The sequence below is a fragment of the Hyla sarda genome, chromosome 7 (assembly GCF_029499605.1).
Source record: "Hyla sarda isolate aHylSar1 chromosome 7, aHylSar1.hap1, whole genome shotgun sequence".
In the NCBI taxonomy this organism is placed as follows: Eukaryota; Metazoa; Chordata; class Amphibia; order Anura; family Hylidae; genus Hyla; species Hyla sarda.
Window position 1 is genome coordinate 228,162,850 of NC_079195.1, and position 19,530 is coordinate 228,182,379.

At 41.0% G+C, this 19,530-nt stretch overlaps 1 protein-coding gene across 6 annotated transcripts in view; it reads left to right on the forward strand.

Annotated features, from left to right (window-relative positions):
- DAB1 (DAB adaptor protein 1) overlaps positions 1-19,530 on the forward strand; it is a 705,741-nt gene that overhangs the window by 335,213 nt on the left and 350,998 nt on the right. For all 6 annotated transcript variants that reach the window (XM_056532962.1, XM_056532964.1, XM_056532963.1 and 3 more), the window contains exon 3: positions 10,499-10,561. The gene's annotated coding sequence lies outside the window, so the exon portion shown is untranslated. The remainder of the gene's footprint in view (positions 1-10,498; positions 10,562-19,530) is intronic.

Below are 19,530 nucleotides of genomic sequence, written 5' to 3' on the forward strand. Positions count from 1 at the left end.
ATTAGTTCTATCAGCCATTCATTGCCTGAAGCTTTCACATTAGTGACAGGAAAAACCATTGCAGAAAGTCCAAATGTCCAATGTGCTTAGTGCCTTCCTGTGAGTTTGCCACAAACAGAAAGCGAAATTTCTACAAGCGGCAACATTTGCCCAACTTTCTGGAAGAAGCTTAAAAAATTACATAAAATAAAAATGTCCAAGTAAAATGTACAGGGAGCAATTACATGGAGCAAATTTTGTACAGACTTTTTACTATAAATTTCTGATGAAATACAGATAGGAAAATGCGCAATGTGAACACAATGTTGGGGGTTATTCCGATATCAGAAAATGATATTTAAATAAAACTATCACCCAAAAACATAGAAATTACTCATCACAAATGATATTGGCTTTAGCATATATTGGTTGTGTTGTCCTCCCATTGTCAGGGTGGTGTTGTCTTAGCAGCTCCTCAGCTCCTCACTCTCTCTTGGCAGTAAGTTGTTTAGTCCTCTTAAAATTTGTGTGGTGTTGTCTCAGCAGCTGCCTGGCTCTTCACTCTCTCCCAACAGTAAGTTATGTAGTCCCCCAATTGTTAGTGTGATGTTGTCTCAGCAGTTCCTGGCTCCTCCATCTCTCCTGACAGGAAGTTGTGTTGTACTCTTATTGTCAGTGTGGTGTTGTCTCAGCAGTTCCCCAGCTCCTCTTTCTCCCTTGACAGGAAGTTGTGTAGTCCACTTAAAATCAATGTGGTGTTGTCTCAGCAGCTCCCTGGCTCCTCACTCTCTCCTGACAGGAAGTTGTGTGTTCCTCTCATAGTCAGTGTTGTGTTGCCTTAGCAGTTCCAGGCTCCTCTCTCTCTCTCCTAACAGTAAGTTATGTAGTCCCCCCATTGTTAGTGTGATGTTGTCTCAGCAGTTCCTGGCTCCTCTATCTCTTCTGACAGGAAGTTGTGTTGTACTCTTATTGTCAGTGTGGTGTTGCCTTAGCAGCTCCCCAGCTACTCTCTCCTAACATTAAGTTATATAGTCCCCCATTGTCAGTGTGGTGTTGTCTCAGCAATTTCCCAGCTCCTTCCTCTTTCTTGACAGGAAGTTGTGTAGTCCTCTTAAAATCAATGTGGTGTTGTCTCAGAAGCTCCCTGGCTCCTCACTCTCTCCTGACAAGAAGTTGTGTGTTCCTTTTATAGTCAGGGAGGTGTTTCCTTAGCAGCTCCCCAGCTACTCTCTCCTAACAGTAAGTTATGTAGTCCCCCATTGTCAGTGTGGTGTTGTCTCAGCAATTTCCCAGCTCCTTCCTCTTTCTTGACAGGAAGTTGTGTAGTCCTCTTAAAATCAATGTGGTGTTGTCTCAGCAGCTCCCTGGCTCCTCACTCTCTCCTGACAAGAAGTTGTGTGTTCCTCTTATAGTCAGGGAGGTGTTTCCTTAGCAGCTCCCCAGCTACTCTCTCCTAACAGTAAGTTATGTAGTCCCCCATTGTCAGTGTGGTGTTGTCTCAGCAATTTCCCAGCTCCTTCCTCTTTCTTGACAGGAGGTTGTGTAGTCCTCTTATATTCAGTGTGGTGTTGTCTTAGCAGTTTCTGTCCGCTCTTGCTCCTGACAGGAAGTTGTGTAGTCCTTCACTTTGTGTGTTGTCTCTGCAGCTCCTTGGCTCCTCCCTCTCTATCGATGACAACACAATCAGTGATCAGGTGTGAACTACACTATACAGGGGTTGGGCTGGAGGAGCATAAGAATAGTAATACTACCTTGTGTTTCAGTCATGCAAATTGCGTTACCACGAAAGCTTTCTTTTGATGACCCAACCACCGCTTCTGCAAGTGTCCAGGAGGTGGGCTCTTACGTGATCCCTCCTTTCAGTTGAGTGACAGCTTTGATATCCAATCAGGAGACTGTTGGAGCTGTCAATCATATTGGGGGGAGGGGCAGAAGTACTCGTTGACTAAACTACAAGGTATCATAGATCTCCCTTGAGAGTTACAAAAAGGTGTTTAACCAGGGCTTTAGGCGAGCATTCAAGGAACGCATGGTCATGGAGTTCCTGCACTTTTTTCACAGTAGGAATACCGTTCCGATTAGCAGGACCAGGCCCACAATTTTTCCCAGGACTTGACCCCTGTGTTTAAAGGAGTACTCCGCTCCTAGACATCCCCCGCGATGTCCCGCAGCACCCGGCTTTCTAAGCAAATGCCGGATTCCTGCGGTAGTGGTCGTGACGTCAAGCCACGCCCCCTCCAGTCATGTCTATAGGAGGGGGCGTGTCGGCCGACACGCCCCCTCCAATAGACATGAATGGAGGGGGTGTGGTGTGACAACACGAGGGGGCGTGGCTATGACGTCACAATCACGGCCTCCGTTCAGAATGTTAGAGTACCGGAGAACCCCTTTAACTAATTGAATTAAAAAATTCTAATTAGAGACAAGCATTTTAATGCTAAAAAGTCAATAAATTGGGTAGAGATTCCATGAAAGCATTTGCACCAACAATCAATGTAACAATGTGAATATTCCTCATTATGTCTGAACCTGCGCAAAGTGTATCTGTCCTATTACTGTTTATAGTATAATTAGTTATATATCTTATTACTGTCGGAGCGACCTTCCTAATATACCTGTAGCTTATAGTTCACCCTTTCAGTGCCTGAGAATTTATGTAAATGTGAGAAAGTCACTCAAGAATGTATCTATGTAGCAATACAATTAAATAAGAGTGCCTGCATTTGTTTTTCTTATATAGTGCAGCACAGGCTATTATTAAGAAAATCATGTAGAGGTTCTTGTGCCTGCCTTGTGCTTACCTGTTTTCGCTGTAGTGGTAGGTGTACGTTTTCAGCCATTGTGATTGCAGTTCCATCACTGAAATGATTTCCTAATGTTGCTTACTGGCTCAGTACACCTGGCCACCAATTTAAGATCCTGGGGCTGAATGTCACCCAGGTTAACTGATAAGACACGATGATTGGTTGAGGTCAGTTCACATTGTGTGCATGTGTGATCAGGGCTGGTGCAAGATTTTTTATTTTTTTTGCCACCCTAGGCAAAAGCTAAATTGCCCTTTGACATGCACCATCTCACTACTGGGGTGACACACTGTAACAAACCTCCTCCTCAAGTAATCTCCTTACTACTGGGGTGACACACTGTAACAAACCTCCTCCTCATGTAATCTCCTTACTACTGGGGTGACACAATGTAACAAACCCCCTCCTCATGTGATCTCCTTACTACTGGGGTGACACACTGTAACAAACCTCCTCCTAATGTAATCTCCTTACTACTGAGGTGACACACTGTAACAAACCTCCTCCTCATCTAATCTCCTTACTACTGGGGTGACACACTGTAACAAACCTCCTCCTCATCTAATCTCCTTACTACTGGGGTGACACACTGTAACAAACCTCCTCCTCATCTAATCTCTTTACTACTGGGGTGACACATTGTAACAAACCTCCTCCTCATGTAATCTCCTTACTACTGGGGTGACACACTGTAACAATCCTCCTCCTCATGTAATCTCCTTACTACTGGGGTGACACACTGTAACAAACCTCCTCCTCATGTAATCTCCTTACTACTGGGGTGACACACTGTAACAAATCCCCTTGTTATGTAATCTCCTTACTACTGGGGTGACACACTGCAACAAACCTCCTCCTCATGTAATCTCCTTACTACTGGGGTGAAGCACTGTAACAAACCTCCTCCTCATGTAATCTCCTTACTACTGGGGGTGATACACTGTAACAAACCTTCTCCTCATGTAATCTCCTTACTACTGGGGTGATACACTGTAATAAACCCCCTCCTCATGTAATTTCCTTACTACAGGGGTGACACACTGTAACAAACCTCCTCCTCATGTAATCTCCTTACTACTGGGGTGACACACTGTAACAAACCTCCTCCTCATGTAATCTCCTTACTACTGGGGTGATACACTGTAACAAACCTCCTCCTCATGTAATCTCCTTACTACAGGGGTGACACACTGTAACAAACCTCCTCCTCATGTAATCTCCTTACTACTGGGGTGACACACTGTAACAAACCTCCTCCTCATGTAATCTCTTTACTACTGGGGTGAAACACTGTAACAAACCTCCTCCTCATGTAATCTCCTTACTACTGGGGTGACACACTGTAACAAACCTCCTCCTCATGTAATCTCTTTACTACTGGGGTGACACACTGTAACAAACCTCCTCCTCATGTAATCTCCTTACTACTCGGGTGAAGCACTGTAACAAACCTCCTCCTCATGTAATCTCCTTACTACTGGGGTGACACATTGTAACAAACCTCCTCCTCATGTAATCTCCTTACTACTGGGGTGACACACTGTAACAAACCTCCTCCTCATGTAATTACCATACTACTGGGGTGACACACTGTAACAAATCTGCTCCTCATGTAATCTCCTTACTACAGGGGTGACACACTGTAACAAACCTCCTCCTCATCTAATCTCCTTACTACTGGGGTGATACACTGTAACAAACCTCCTCCTCATGTAATCTCCTTACTACAGGGGTGACACACTGTAACAAACCTCCTCCTCGTGTAATCTCCTTACTACTGGGGTGACACACTGTAACAAACCTCCTCCTCATGTAATCTCTTTATTACTGGGGTGAAACACTGTAACAAACCTCCTCCTCATGTAATCTCCTTACTACTGGGGTGACACACTGTAACAAACCTCCTCCTCATGTAATCTCTTTACTACTGAGGTGACAGACTGTAACAAACCTCCTCCTCATGTAATCTCCTTACTACTCGGGTGAAGCACTGTAACAAACCTCCTCCTCATGTAATCTCCTTACTACTGGGGTGACACATTGTAACAAACCTCCTCCTCATGTAATCTCCTTACTACTGGGGTGACACACTGTAACAAATCCCCTTGTTATGTAATCTCCTTACTACTGGGGTGACACACTGCAACAAACCTCCTCCTCATGTAATCTCCTTGCTACTGGGGTGAAGCACTGTAACAAACCTCCTCCTCATGTAATCTCCTTACTACTGGGGGTGATACACTGTAACAAACCTTCTCCTCATGTAATCTCCTTACTACTGGGGTGATACACTGTAATAAACCCCCTCCTCATGTAATTTCCTTACTACAGGGGTGACACACTGTAACAAACCTCCTCCTCATGTAATCTCCTTACTACTGGGGTGACACACTGTAACAAACCTCCTCCTCATGTAATCTCCTTACTACTGGGGTGATACACTGTAACAAACCTCCTCCTCATGTAATCTCCTTACTACAGGGGTGACACACTGTAACAAACCTCCTCCTCGTGTAATCTCCTTACTACTGGGGTGACACACTGTAACAAACCTCCTCCTCATGTAATCTCTTTACTACTGGGGTGAAACACTGTAACAAACCTCCTCCTCATGTAATCTCCTTACTACTGGGGTGACACACTGTAACAAACCTCCTCCTCATGTAATCTCTTTACTACTGGGGTGACACACTGTAACAAACCTCCTCCTCATGTAATCTCCTTACTACTCGGGTGAAGCACTGTAACAAACCTCCTCCTCATGTAATCTCCTTACTACTGGGGTGACACATTGTAACAAACCTCCTCCTCATGTAATCTCCTTACTACTGGGGTGACACACTGTAACAAACCTCCTCCTCATGTAATTACCATACTACTGGGGTGACACACTGTAACAAATCTGCTCCTCATGTAATCTCCTTACTACAGGGGTGACACACTGTAACAAACCTCCTCCTCATGTAATCTCCTTACTACTGGGGTGATACACTGTAACAAACCTCCTCCTCATGTAATCTCCTTACTACAGGGGTGACACACTGTAACAAACCTCCTCCTCGTGTAATCTCCTTACTACTGGGGTGACACACTGTAACAAACCTCCTCCTCATGTAATCTCTTTATTACTGGGGTGAAACACTGTAACAAACCTCCTCCTCATGTAATCTCCTTACTACTGGGGTGACACACTGTAACAAACCTCCTCCTCATGTAATCTCCTTACTACTGGGGTGACACACTGTAACAAACCTCCTCCTCATGTAATTACCATACTACTGGGGTGACACACTGTAACAAATCTGCTCCTCATGTAATCTCCTTACTACTGGAGTGACACACTGTAACAAACCCCCTCCTCATCTAATCTCCTTACTACTGGGGTGACACACTGTAACAAACCTCTTTCTCATGCTGCTGACTGAACGAGTGGTTTGAATGCTGATTGTCTAACTTTCTTGCGGCAAGCAGTGAGCGCCATCAAGAAGAAGCCATCTTGGCGGCTTCCTATTTTGCCTATAGGCAGAGCCGGCCCAATGTGTGATGCATTATTTTACTCAAAGCGCATTTAAAAAAAAAAAACAATTCCCATGAAGTGAAAGTGTTCTCATGCTTGTTTACTTAATTTTGGCTGTTTTGAGGTTTTTACTCAAATTTGGTATATAGCGGTGACATAGGACAAAATTGCTGCAATTTTTAGAAAATCGTACATGAACGTACCCTTATAGTAGTTATATTCTTGTATATATGAGGCGGTATTATAGTAGTTATATTCTTGTATATAGGAGCAGTATTATAGTAGTTATATTCTTGTATATAGGAGCAGTATTATAGTAGTTATATTTTTGTGTATAGGAGGCAGTATTATAGTAGTTATATTCTTGTATATAGGACAGTATTATAGTAGTTATATTCTTGTATATAGGAGCAGTATTATAGTAGTTATATTCTTGTATATAGGAGCAGTATTATAGTAGTTATATTTTTGTATATAGGAGCAGTATTATAGTAGTTATATTCTTGTATATGGGAGCGGTATTATAGTAGTTATACTCTTGTATATAGGGGCAGTATTATAGTAGTTATTTTCTTGTATATAGGAGCAGTATTATAGTAGTTATATTCTTGTATATAGGAGCAGTATTATAGTAGTTATACTCTTGTATATAGGGGCAGTATTATAGTAGTTATTTTCTTGTATATAGGAGCAGTATTATAGTAGTTATTTTCTTGTATACAGGAGCAGTATTATAGTAGTTATATTCTTGTATATAGGAGCAGTATTATAGTAGTTATATTCTTGTATATAGGAGCAGTATTATAGTAGTTATATTCTTGTATATAGGAGCAGTATTATAGTAGTTATATTCTTGTATATAGGGGCAGTATTATAGTGGTTATATTCTTGTATATAGGAGCAGTATTATAGTAGTTATATTCTTGTATATAGGAGCAGTATTATAGTAGTTATATTCTTGTATATAGTAGTTATATTCTTGTATATAGGGGCAGTATTATAGTAGTTATATTCTTGTATATGGGAGCAGTATTATAGTAGTTATACTCTTGTATATAGGGGCAGTATTATAGTAGTTATACTCTTGTATATAGGAGGCAGTATTATAGTAGTTATTTTCTTGTATATAGGAGCAGTATTATAGTAGTTATTTTCTTGTATATAGTAGTTATATTCTTGTATATAGTAGTTATATTCTTGTATATAGGGGCAGTATTATAGTAGTTATATTCTTGTATATAGGAGCAGTATTATAGTAGTTATATTCTTGTATATAGGAGCAGTATTATAGTAGTTATATTCTTGTATATAGGGGGCAGTATTATATTAGTTATATTCTTGTATATAGGAGCAGTATTATAGTAGTTATATTCTTGTATATAGGAGCAGTATTATAGTAGTTGTATTCTTGTATATAGGAGCAGTATTATAGTAGTTATATTCTTGTATATAGTAGTTATATTCTTGTATATAGGGGCAGTATTATAGTAGTTATATTCTTGTATATAGGAGGCAGTATTATAGTAGTTATATTCTTGTATATAGGGGCAGTATTATAGTAGTTATATTCTTGTATATAGGAGCAGTATTATAGTAGTTATATTCTTGTATATAGGGGCAGTATTATAGTAGTTATATTCTTGTATATAGGGGCAGTATTATAGTAGTTATATTCTTGTATATAGGAGGCAGTATTATAGTAGTTATATTCTTGTATATAGGAGACCTTATTAAAGTAGTTATATTCTTATATCAAAGGAAAATTAGACTAATTATACAAGTATCCATAAGGAAGTTGACGCTAGTTAAATCTTATCAGGTTTAAAAAAAAATTAAAAAAGCCTGTAAAATGCTATAAATGCTGATGCTGAATGTTACATTAGAAGATTTAAAGTTCCTAATTTTTGTCTCTTATCCGTCCTTCAAGCCCCCTAATTCCGCTCATCTTTGGCGCTGACATATCACTTCATCTCCCCACCCAAGTGTGTAAAATGGACTTTAGGGTCTCTAAAAACGTGTGATAAAATGACTTATGGGATCTCAGTCCATCTAATTACCCTTTATTCCAAATGTACAATTCATCTTTTATTGCTCTTACAACCGAATCCTCATTTTACGAGGTTGAGGAAGTAGCGGAACATAATTTTTCATTTTATTATCCGTCTGACGCTGAGAATTTTCTAACCTGCCGTGATTTAAGGCTCCTTGAAAGAAGCAGTATTGATAACTTTTCCGAAAAATGTATCTGGAAGACGATACTTGGATTAAGAACTTTTTGTGTTATTGAAATACTTTTTTGTGGTGTCATAATATTTGGAGTGGATTGTGATAGGTACAGAAGCTCGATGTGGTTCCCTATAGAACATTTACTCTCTTATGGGGAGAGAGGGTCCATTGCTTCAGTAATTACTCCATGGCGGGGAGGGTCCCTGCTCCAGTTTTTACTCCATGGTGGGGAGGGTCCTTGTTCCAGTTTCTATTCCATGGTGGGGAGGGTCCTTGCTCCAGTTTCTATTCCATGGGGGGGAGGGTCCTTGCTCCAGTTTCTATTCCATGGTGGGGAGGGTCCCTTGCTCCAGTTTTTACTCCATGGTGAGAAGTGTCCCTTGTTCCAGTCTTTACTCCAATGGCAGGAGGGTCCCTTCCTCCAGTTTCTATTCCATAGCAGGGAGGGTCTTTGCTCCACTTTCTATTCCATGGTGGGGAGGGTCCATTGCTCCAGTTCTTACTCTATGACTGGGATGGTCCCTTGCTCCAGTTTTTACTCTATGACAGGGAGGGTCCCTTGCTCCAGTATTTACTCCATGGCGGGTAGGGTCCCCTGCTTCAGTTTTTACTCCATGGTGAGGAGGGTCCCTTCCTCCAGTTTCTATTCCATGGTGGGGAGAGTCCCTTGCTCCAGTTTCTATTCCAGGGCAGGGAGGGTCCATTGCTCCAGTTTTTACTCCAATGGCAGGGAGGGTCCCTTGCTCCAGTTTTTACTCCATGACTGGGAGGGTCCCTTGCTCCAGTATTTACTCCATGGCGGGGAGGGTCCCTTGCTTCAGTTTTTACTCCATGGCGGGGAGGGTCCCTTGCTTCAGTTTTTACTCCATGGTGAGGAGGGTCCTTGCTCCAGTTTTTACTCCATGGCGGGGAGGGTCCCTTGCTCCAGTCTTTACTCCCTGGTGAGGAGGGTCCCTTCCTCCAGTTTCTATTCCATGGTGAGGAGGGTCCCTTCCTCCAGTTTCTATTCCATGGTGAGGAGGGTCCCTTGCTCCAGTTTTTACTCTATGACGGGGAAGGTCCCTTGCTCCAGTTTTTACTCTATGACGGGGAAGGTCCCTTGCTCCAGTTTTTACTCCATGGTGGGGAGGGTCCCTTGCTCCAGTTTTTATTCCACGGTGGGGAGGGTCCCTTGCTCCAGTTTTTACTCCATTATGGGGAGGGGCTCCAGTTTTTACTCCATGACAGGGAGGGTCCCTTGCTCCAGTTTTTACTCCATGATGGGGAGGGGCTCCAGTTTTTAATCCATGGCGGGGAGGGTCCCTTGCCCTAGTTTTTACTCCATGGTGGGGAGGGTCCCTTGCTCCAGTTTTTACTCCATGGTGCGGAGGGTCCCTTGCTCCAGTTTTTACTCCATGGTGCGGAGGGTCCCTTGCTCCAGTTTTTAATCCAAGGTGGGGAGGGTCCCTTGCTCCACCAAAGGCAGTCCGGGCATGCTGGAAGTTGTAGTTTAGCAACCTCTGGAGGTTCAGAGTTTGGAGACATCTGACCTACAGTGTCAAATCTTACAAACCCACCCAGCAAGGACCTAAAGAGGCCGCCTATATGACTTGTAGTTTTGCAACTGCTGGAGGCACACTGGTCGAGAAACACTGGCCTAACATTGTCCAGCTGGGAGTGGTAGTTTTGCAACAGCTGGAGACACACTTTTTGGGAAACACTGACCTAAGACTGTCCGGGAATACAGGGAATTGTAGATTTGAAACATCTGGAGGCACACTGGTTGGGAAATACTAGCTTAATAGAAGGTTCCAAGCAGTGGACCCTTTATAACATGGCTATATGAAAAGTTATGCAATAATACATTTTAGGTTAAAAAAAAAAAAAAAAAAAACCTGTCGAGCCATCTTGGAATTCCAACGTGTTTCTGTCTTTAGATGAACGATTTCTCGACCATTACAATAACAACATTTCTTTCCCTTTTTTTTACCAGTGAAGTCGTCATGGTGAGCGTGATGTGGAGATTCTTCTAGAAGAAATGTGCGCTCTTCCCCAGGTATCCATTTTTACTGATACAATATTTCTTTTCTTTCTTATGTTTATTGATATTGACTTTGTGAGCCTGTGTGGGGACATGGAGGGGGCACACATGGTAGGGCAGGCGGTTTAAGTGCGTTCATGCTGAGCCGAGATGAACAGGAAGACGCTGCGGTGCCGAGGTTTTTTTCATGTAAAAGCATCTTGGGATTTCTGTGCCGGTGCACAGGCTACATCTAAGTAATAATAATGTCATAAAGTATAAGGAGAAATAATTAAGTTTTATGTTGATTCCAAATGACACATTTCTGCCATCCACATTCTCTGCGTGACTATAAGATGGTGCTGGGGAAGTGATTGTCACTTCTGCTATTATGGTATAAACCAAGCAGGGGTCTGCAATTGGAACTGCTAGATGGGAGTTGTAGTTCTAAAATAGCTATAAAGTCTAAGGTTACATCATTACTTTAGATCAGTGGTCTCAAACTGTAGCCCTCAGATGTTGCAAAACTTCAACTCCCAGCATGTCCGGACAGCCAAAAGCCTGTCTGCCTTCTCCAAAGGATCCACACTGTTCCTGAAAAGTAAATCAAGGCTTCCCTCTCATCTCATCCCTTTGTGCACTGGTCTCAAACTCTGGTCCTCCAGGTGTTGCAAAACTTCAACTCCCAGCATTCCCAGACAGCCAACAGCTTGTCTGGACATGCTGGAAGTTGTAGTTTTGCAACCTATCTGGAACAATCTAGAAAAAACTAGGAATAGGCTACAGCAGAGATCTGGAATCTGTGGACCTCCAGCTGTTGCAAAACTGCAACTCTCAGCATGGCTGGACAGCCAACTCATGTCCGGGCATGCTGGAAGTTGTAGTTTTGCAGCCTACCTGGAACAACCTACAGCCGTGATCTCCAAACTGTGGACCTCCAGCTGCTGCAAAACTACAACTCCCAGGATGACGGAACAGCCATCGGCTGTCAGGGCCTGCTGGAAGTTGTAGTTTTGCAACCTCCCCAGAACAACCTAGAACAACCTACAGCAGTGATCTCCAATCTTTGGACCTCCAGCTGTTGCAAAACTACATGTTTCCCAACCAGGGGTTCCTCCAGCTGTTGCAAAAATACAACTCCCAGCATGCCCGGACAGCCGTTGGCTGTCCGGGCATGCTGGGAGTTGTATTTTTACAACAGCTGGAGGAACCCCTGGTTGGGAAACATTGACCTATACTATATAGTCCAACTTGCTGGGAGTTGTAGTTTTGCAACAGCTGGAGGCACCCCTTGTTGGGAAACATTGACCTATACTATATAGTACTATATAGTCCAACATACTGGGAGTTGTAGTTTTGCATCAGCTGGAGGCACCCCTTTTTGGGAAACACCGACCTATACTATATACTACTATATAGTCCAACGTGCTGGGAGTTGTAGTTTTGCAACAGCTGGAGGCACCCATTTTTGGGAAACACCGACCTATACTATATACTACTATATAGTCCAACATGCTGGGAGTTGTAGTTTTGCATCAGCTGGAGGTCCACAGTTTCTCTAGATAGCGAGGGTCTCTGGAAAATCCGATATATTGGGTGAAGAACATATCTCATAGATCTCCGAGTGCAATGAAAAGGTTAACTGCACCTGAATCCGAAAAATAATGGGGTACATTTATTACGGAATTAAAATAACTTGTATCATCTTTATGACGGTATACTAATAAAATACAATAAAACAATGTAGCACCGTATAAACAGTATGGAAGGAGTAGAACAAAGGGCAGGTAATGAGAAGGAGATCCTGGACAAAGCCTGGTGGCGAAACGCGTCGGAGTTGTGGTGGGTAACCGGGATATGGGGACTTATTGTTTATATATGCATAATATCTGCACTTTATAAATATATTCTTTATTCTCAGCTCTGAGTTTTTTTTTCTCTTAGTACTTTAGCACTTGCGCTTTGGCTCTATTACTATCATGATGTGTATTGCTTCTTATTACTTATTATGTGTCTTTTATGTTCTATGGTGCTTATACACATGCCCAGACATTACCAGCGGTTTCCTATTTATTAATTGTACGCTTCTTTGCTCATTGAACCTTATCAGCGTATTGTTACAGTGCATAGCAGGATCCCCTTCCCATTAACCCCCCCCCCCCATTTGTTCTTCTCCTTCCATACTGTTTATACGGTGCTACATTGTTTTATTGTATTTTATTAGTATACCTTCATAAAGATGATAGAAGTTTTTTTTTCATAATATGGTCTCCTTGGAGGTATTTTCTTTTTTTCTATAGGATGAGTGTGCATGTTGTCAAATATTTTGTTGTATTGAAATATGTTCTTCACCCGTCATATTGGATTTTTCAGAGGCATTCACTATTTAAAGCAGTGGTCTCAAACTGTGGCCCTCCAGATGTTGCAAAACTTCAACTGCCAGCATGCCCGGACAGCCGTTGGCTGTCTGGTAATGCTGGGAGTTGAAGTTTTCCAACATCCAGAGGACCAGATTTTGAGACCACTGCACAGGGATGAGATTAGAGGGAAGCCTTGATTTACTTTTTAGGGACAGTGTGGATCCTCTGGAGAAGGCAGACAGGCTTTTGGCTGTCCAGGAATGCTAGTAGTTAAAGTTTTGCAACATGTGGAGGGCCACAGTTTGAGACCACTGATCTAAAGTTCTGCTGGTAACCTTAGACTTTATAGCTATTTTACAACTACAGGGGAGGTGAGACAAATCTTCAGGGGAGGTGAGACAAATTTGTGGTTGCTGTAGTCCTTTGTATGTGAATTGTTAAATGGGCACTCTGATTAAAACTAATTTTTCCTTTTGCAGCTCTATGGTAAATAAAAAAATCTTTCTAATGTTCTTTGTTTAAAAAAAAAAAAAAGAAAAAAAAAAGTTTTCTGTTTTATTTGTGTTTAAAAAAGCTTCCACTAGGTGTCTCCCTACTTGTCCAGAGCACATTTCCCTCATCTCTTGCACAGACTTTAGACTCCTGCTGGCCTGGCAGAAGTCCAACATCAGGAAATGCAGTCTGTAGTGCTGAGGGGTGTGTGTGCAGCCTGAGCCAATCATAGCTCATCTCACACTGAACTGCTCTGGGCTGTGTGCAGCAGAGTGAGGGAGGAAGTTCTCCCCTGTATGGCTTCAGATGATGTCACGCCTGCTGGGGAACGCCCCTTCCCAGTCTGTGAATCTGACTGAGCAGAAAATACAGAGCAATATCAAGGGAGAAAACTAAAAAATTATAAAAATAAAGGCCGGGGGTGGTTTATCATAATGGGGGCAGTGACCTGGGAGGATTATAACATTTAACAAGATCATGAGAGGTACTCTTTAGGCTAAGTTCACACTACGGAATTTCTGGGCAGAATTTCTTCCGGAGATCAAGCCAGCGGCACTAAGACCGCACGGACTGCATTGCCGTCCCCATAGACAGCAATGCATTTCTGGGTGGATCTTTTGGAAGATCTGCTGAGAAATGCATTGACATCTATGGGGACGGCAATGTAGTCCGCGCGGTCCTAGTGCCGCTGGCTTGATCTCCGGCAGAAATTCTGCCCAGAAATTCCACAGTGTGAACTAAGCCTAAAACGACTTGGAGGTGCAAGTTACTTACCCTATAGCTGGCACCAATGGACACATGACTCCTACATTTTTCATTGTAAATCAAGAAAAGTTTCGCTGTGTTATTTAGACGCAACTTTCCTGGTTTTCAGACCTGCTGAAACTGTATACTGTGTCTGTATCCTAATGAAAAGGACAAGAGGGAGGGGCACTGCCTATTAGAGAGAACACGCCCAGTAACACTGATTGGCTGAAAGCAGATGATTGACAGGGCTGTCCTCCCAAGGCTCCTCCCTCCTGTCCTTTCCAGTAGGATGCAGTGGATACGGAAGTGTTTCGCATGCCTCACGCTGAGCGCCACTTGTTCATACGGCTCCTACTCCATCACGGCGCTGACTCAGATCACATTTTATTGCTCTATCTGACAAGCCGGCATTACAATGGAAGAATCCCTGTTATATGTCGTCCTTCAGAGAATGCAAAAATATCGCTATGAAGGCAACAGCAAGCGGGAAGACGCGTGAAATATTATTCCGCAGCCGCGTGCTCGACATCGAGATATCATCGACCGTTATTTACTACGGTGGAAAGTGATGGAGTTCTGCTGACAATAAACACCAAGGAGGAGCAATAAAAATCCTCAGGTTTATTGAGGATCATTAAAATTCCCGAGGAGTCATAGACTAGAAGAGTCACAAAGGAAATCAGCTTTTATGTTTACTGCCCGAAATATCAAAAAAAATAATAAAAAAATGTTGGGCACACCATAGAGGGGGCATGGGATGACGGAAGCAGAAAACTAGATTGGGTAACCTGGGACAACCTACAGCAGTGGTCTCCAAACTGGGAACCTCCAGCTGTTGCATAACTACAAACTCCCAGCATGCCTGAACACCAGGTGGCTCTGCAGCTGTTGCAAAAACTACAACTCCCAGCATGCCTGGATAGCTAGGTGGCTTTGCAGTTGTTGCAAACCTACAACTCCCAGCATGCCTGGATAGCTAGGTGGCTTTGCAGTTGTTGCAAAACTACAACTCCCAGCATGTCCAGACAACCAACAGCTGTCTGGAAATGCTGGAAGTTGTGGTTTTGCAACCTACCTGGAACAATCTAGGAAAACTAAGAACAAGCTACATTAGTGATCGTGAATCTGTGGACCGCCAGCTGTTGCAGAACTACAACTCCCAGCATGCCCGGACAGCCAACGGCTGTCCGGGCATGCTGGAAGTTGTAGTTTTGCAACCTACCAGGAATAACCTACAGCTGTGATCTCCAATGTTTGGACCTACAGCTGTTGCAAAACTACAATTCCCAACATGCCCGAGCATCCAGCATGCTGGGAGTTGTAGTTTTGCAACTGGTTGTAGTTGTAGTATTGCACAGGTTGTGAAAAAACGTACTGATACATTGTAGCCAAGTTATGACAGCAGAGAAATTTGTGCTGATTAAATATATATATACTTTTTTTTATATATACTTTTTTTTCTATATATATATCAACTGGCTCCAGAAAGTTAAACAGATTTGTAAATTACTTCTATTAAAAAATCTTAATCCTTTCAGTACTTATGAGCTTCTGAAGTTAAGGTTGTTCTTTTCTGTCTAAGTGCTCTCTGATGACACCTGTCTCGGGAACCGCCCAGTTTAGAAGAGGTTTGCTATGGGGATTTGCTTCTAAACTGGGCGTTTCCCGAGACAGGTGTCATCAGAGAGAACTTAGACAGAAAAGAACAACCTTAACTTCAGAAGCTCATAAGTACTGAAAGGATTAAGATTTTTTAATAGAAGTAATTTACAAATCTGTTTAACTTTCTGGAGCCAGTTGATATATATAAAAAAGTTTTTGCCTGGAATACCCCTTTAATGCAGGGCTGAAAGGTAAGTGAAGAGAGAATATAATGGGGTTTATTTACTAACGTGATCCCGACTCTTTTCGAGTTTTGCACCCAAATTGTGTCGCACATATCGCACTTGCGACACAATTGGCGACCAAAAAAACCCAAACCCTCCATTTTACAAGAAAAACTGAAAAGGGGGCGTTGCCAAGGGAGAACGTGGGCGTGGCCTCGATACAAAAGGGGCGTGTCTCCAACAGTTTTGAAAAATCCCAACATATTTACTAAGGTTTCCACAGAAAATGAGGTGGATTTGAGTCGAGGAAAACCCGACAGATCAGAACAGTTGTCAAAAAAAAAAAAGCAAAACGTAGGGAAAAGTGCAAAATGTAGGGAAACCTTAGTAAATACCTTTGGAAAATTCCTGTCGAAAATCAAAACCCACAAAGAAAACTACACAACACTCTTAGTAAATCAACCCCAATGTATCAGTTTGGATTCCAGACTGTTTACATAACAGAGGATTGTTTACTGTTTACTGGATACAATTGTTGCAAATGTTTATTTCAATGTTTTTAAGGATTCTTGGCTCGTTGTATTTTTGCAACATCTCGAGGGCCATAGTTTGGAGAGCGCCGCTCTAGAGGATACAAACGAGCAACAATGCGGACGGTTTTGTTTCCTTCTTCGCTAACTACGAAAACTCTACTTTTGTCATTTTCTTGTCAAATCCGATGTGTGCGAGAACAGAAAACATCTTGGGGGATTTGTTCTGACTGAGAAAAACTGCTGAGAAGTTGCAAACCTTATTTTTATGTTATTTCGGCTTTGGACAATGTTTGTCCCCGTGCGCCGCTCTTAGCAGAAACTTAATAAAACTATGTTGTTTTTCTTTTGATGCGTTCAATAAACGCAGCAGAGAGACGAGCGCCACTTTTACTTATTAAATCTCGCAGATGTTCTTTAAGCTACTGTGGGCGCCCAAGCCAATTGCCTCAAACCTCTGCTTAGCTTTAAGGGATTGGAAAGATTTACAATGTTGCATCGTGAGAGGTTTACAAGACCCGAAAAAAATAAATGAGGAACAAATGACATGAACTGGCAACGTGACTGCATGAGGAAACATGGAAGATACAATGTAGCAATTCTAATGACTTATAACTAAGAATAATGCTACAGAAAGTGCAAACTAAAGAAAATACATTGTAAAAACATTTCTAAACTAGTTCAGGTGACGGAAATTCAGAGAGGAATTCCATATGAATTCTCCAAGAAGAATTGTAGCAAGTTATTATATATGTCAGTGTTTTGCTCCTCCTCCTCTACTGTATAGTCTGTGCTGGCCGGCTCCTCCTTTCTCAGATGCCACGCCCCTTCATGTGTCACTAGAGGAAAAGCACATGTGACGCGTCGTCCTGGCAGTGGGGCTGGAATCAAACACATTTAGACTGTTTCTTATGGGAGAAAACAGCCCAGTAGTTAAACTATAATGTACAAAAATCTAACTACTATAATATTGTCTTCTGTGAACAAGTATATAACTACTACAACAATGCTCCTATATACAAGAATATAACTGCTATAATACTACTCCTATATACAAGAATATAACTACTATAATACCGCTCCTATATACAAGAATATAACTACTATAATACTGCTCCTATATACAAGAATATAACTACTATAATACTGCTCCTATATACAAGAATATAACTACTATAATACTGCCTCCTATATACAAGAAAATAACTACTATAATACTGCTCCTATATACAAGAATATAACTACTATAATACTGCTCCTATATACAAGAATATATCTACTATAATACTGCTCCTATATACAAGAATATAACTACTATAATACGTCTCCTATATACAAGAATATAACTACTATAATGCTGCTCCTATATACAAGAATATAACTACTATAATACTGCTCCTATATACAAGAATATATCTACTATAATACTGTACCCTATATACAAGAATATAACTACTATAATACTGCTCCTATATACAAGAATATAACTACTATAATACTGCTCCTATATACAATAATATAACTACTATAATACTGCTCCTATATACAAGAATATAACTACTATAATACTGCCCCTATATACAAGAATAGAACTACTATAATACTGCCTCCTATATACAAAAATATAACTACTATAATACTGCTCCTATATACAGGAATATAACTACTATAATACTGCTCCTATATACAAGAATATAACTACTATAATACTGCTCCTATATACAAGAATATAACTACTATAATACTGCCCCTATATACAGGAATATAACTACTATAATACTGCTCCCTATATACAAGGATATAACTACTACAACAATGCTCCTATATACAAGAATATAACTACTACAACAATGCTTCTATATACAAGAATATAACCACTATAATACTGCTCCTATATACAAGAATATAACTACTATAATACTGCCCCTATATACAAGAATATAACTACTATAATAATGCCTCCTATATACAAGAATATAACTACTATAATACTGCTCCTATATACATTAATATAACTACTATAATACTGCTCCTATATACAATAATATAACTACTATAATACTGCTTCTATATACAAGAATATAACTACTATAATACTGCTCCTATATACGAGAATATAAATACTATAATACTGCTCCCTATATACAGGAATATAACTACTATAATATTGCCTCCTATATACAAGAACATAACTACTATAATACTGCCCCTATATACAAGAATATAACTACTATAATACTGCTCCTATATACGAGAATATAACTACTATAATACTGCTCCTATATACAAGAATATAACTACTATAATATTGCCTCCTATATACAAAAATATAACTACTATAATACTGCTCCTATGTACAAGAATATAACTACTATAATACAGCCCCCTATGTACAAGAATATAACTACTATAATACTACTCCTATATACAAGAATATAACTACTATAATACTGCTCCTATATACAAGAATAGAACTACTATAATACTGCTCCTATGTACAAGAATATAACTACTATAATACTGCTCCTATATTCAAGAATATAACTACTATAATACTGTCCCCTATGTACAAGAATATACCAGTGCATTGTGGGTCCACTCCCCTTTGCCGCCCTGGGTCCAGGCCTATTCTGGGATCCTGTATATATAGATTGTATCCCTGTATATTGTATTTTCCAGCACTGGCCGTACTTTTCTCCCAGGGTCTCAGTTCCGGACATTTTTTTGACCTTTCCTAGATTAACATTGATTCTATTAAACTTCTGAATGTGATTGAGACTTTTAATAACAACCATTTTATATTCTCGCTTTCTGAGTGTAAATTATATTAGTAATTAGGACCTTAAGCTAATCTCATGCATATGCATCAAATAATTACAGTATGAAAACAATATATCAACAAAATGTGATAATCAGACCTGTTCTGTAGGCAGCGGCACGAGGTAATAGGCGGCCATTATTCATTAATCATTCATTATGCAGAATGTAATTGGATTTAGAACATTTGTTATGGGCAGATTGGAGAAGTCAAGGTAGATTATCTGTACAAG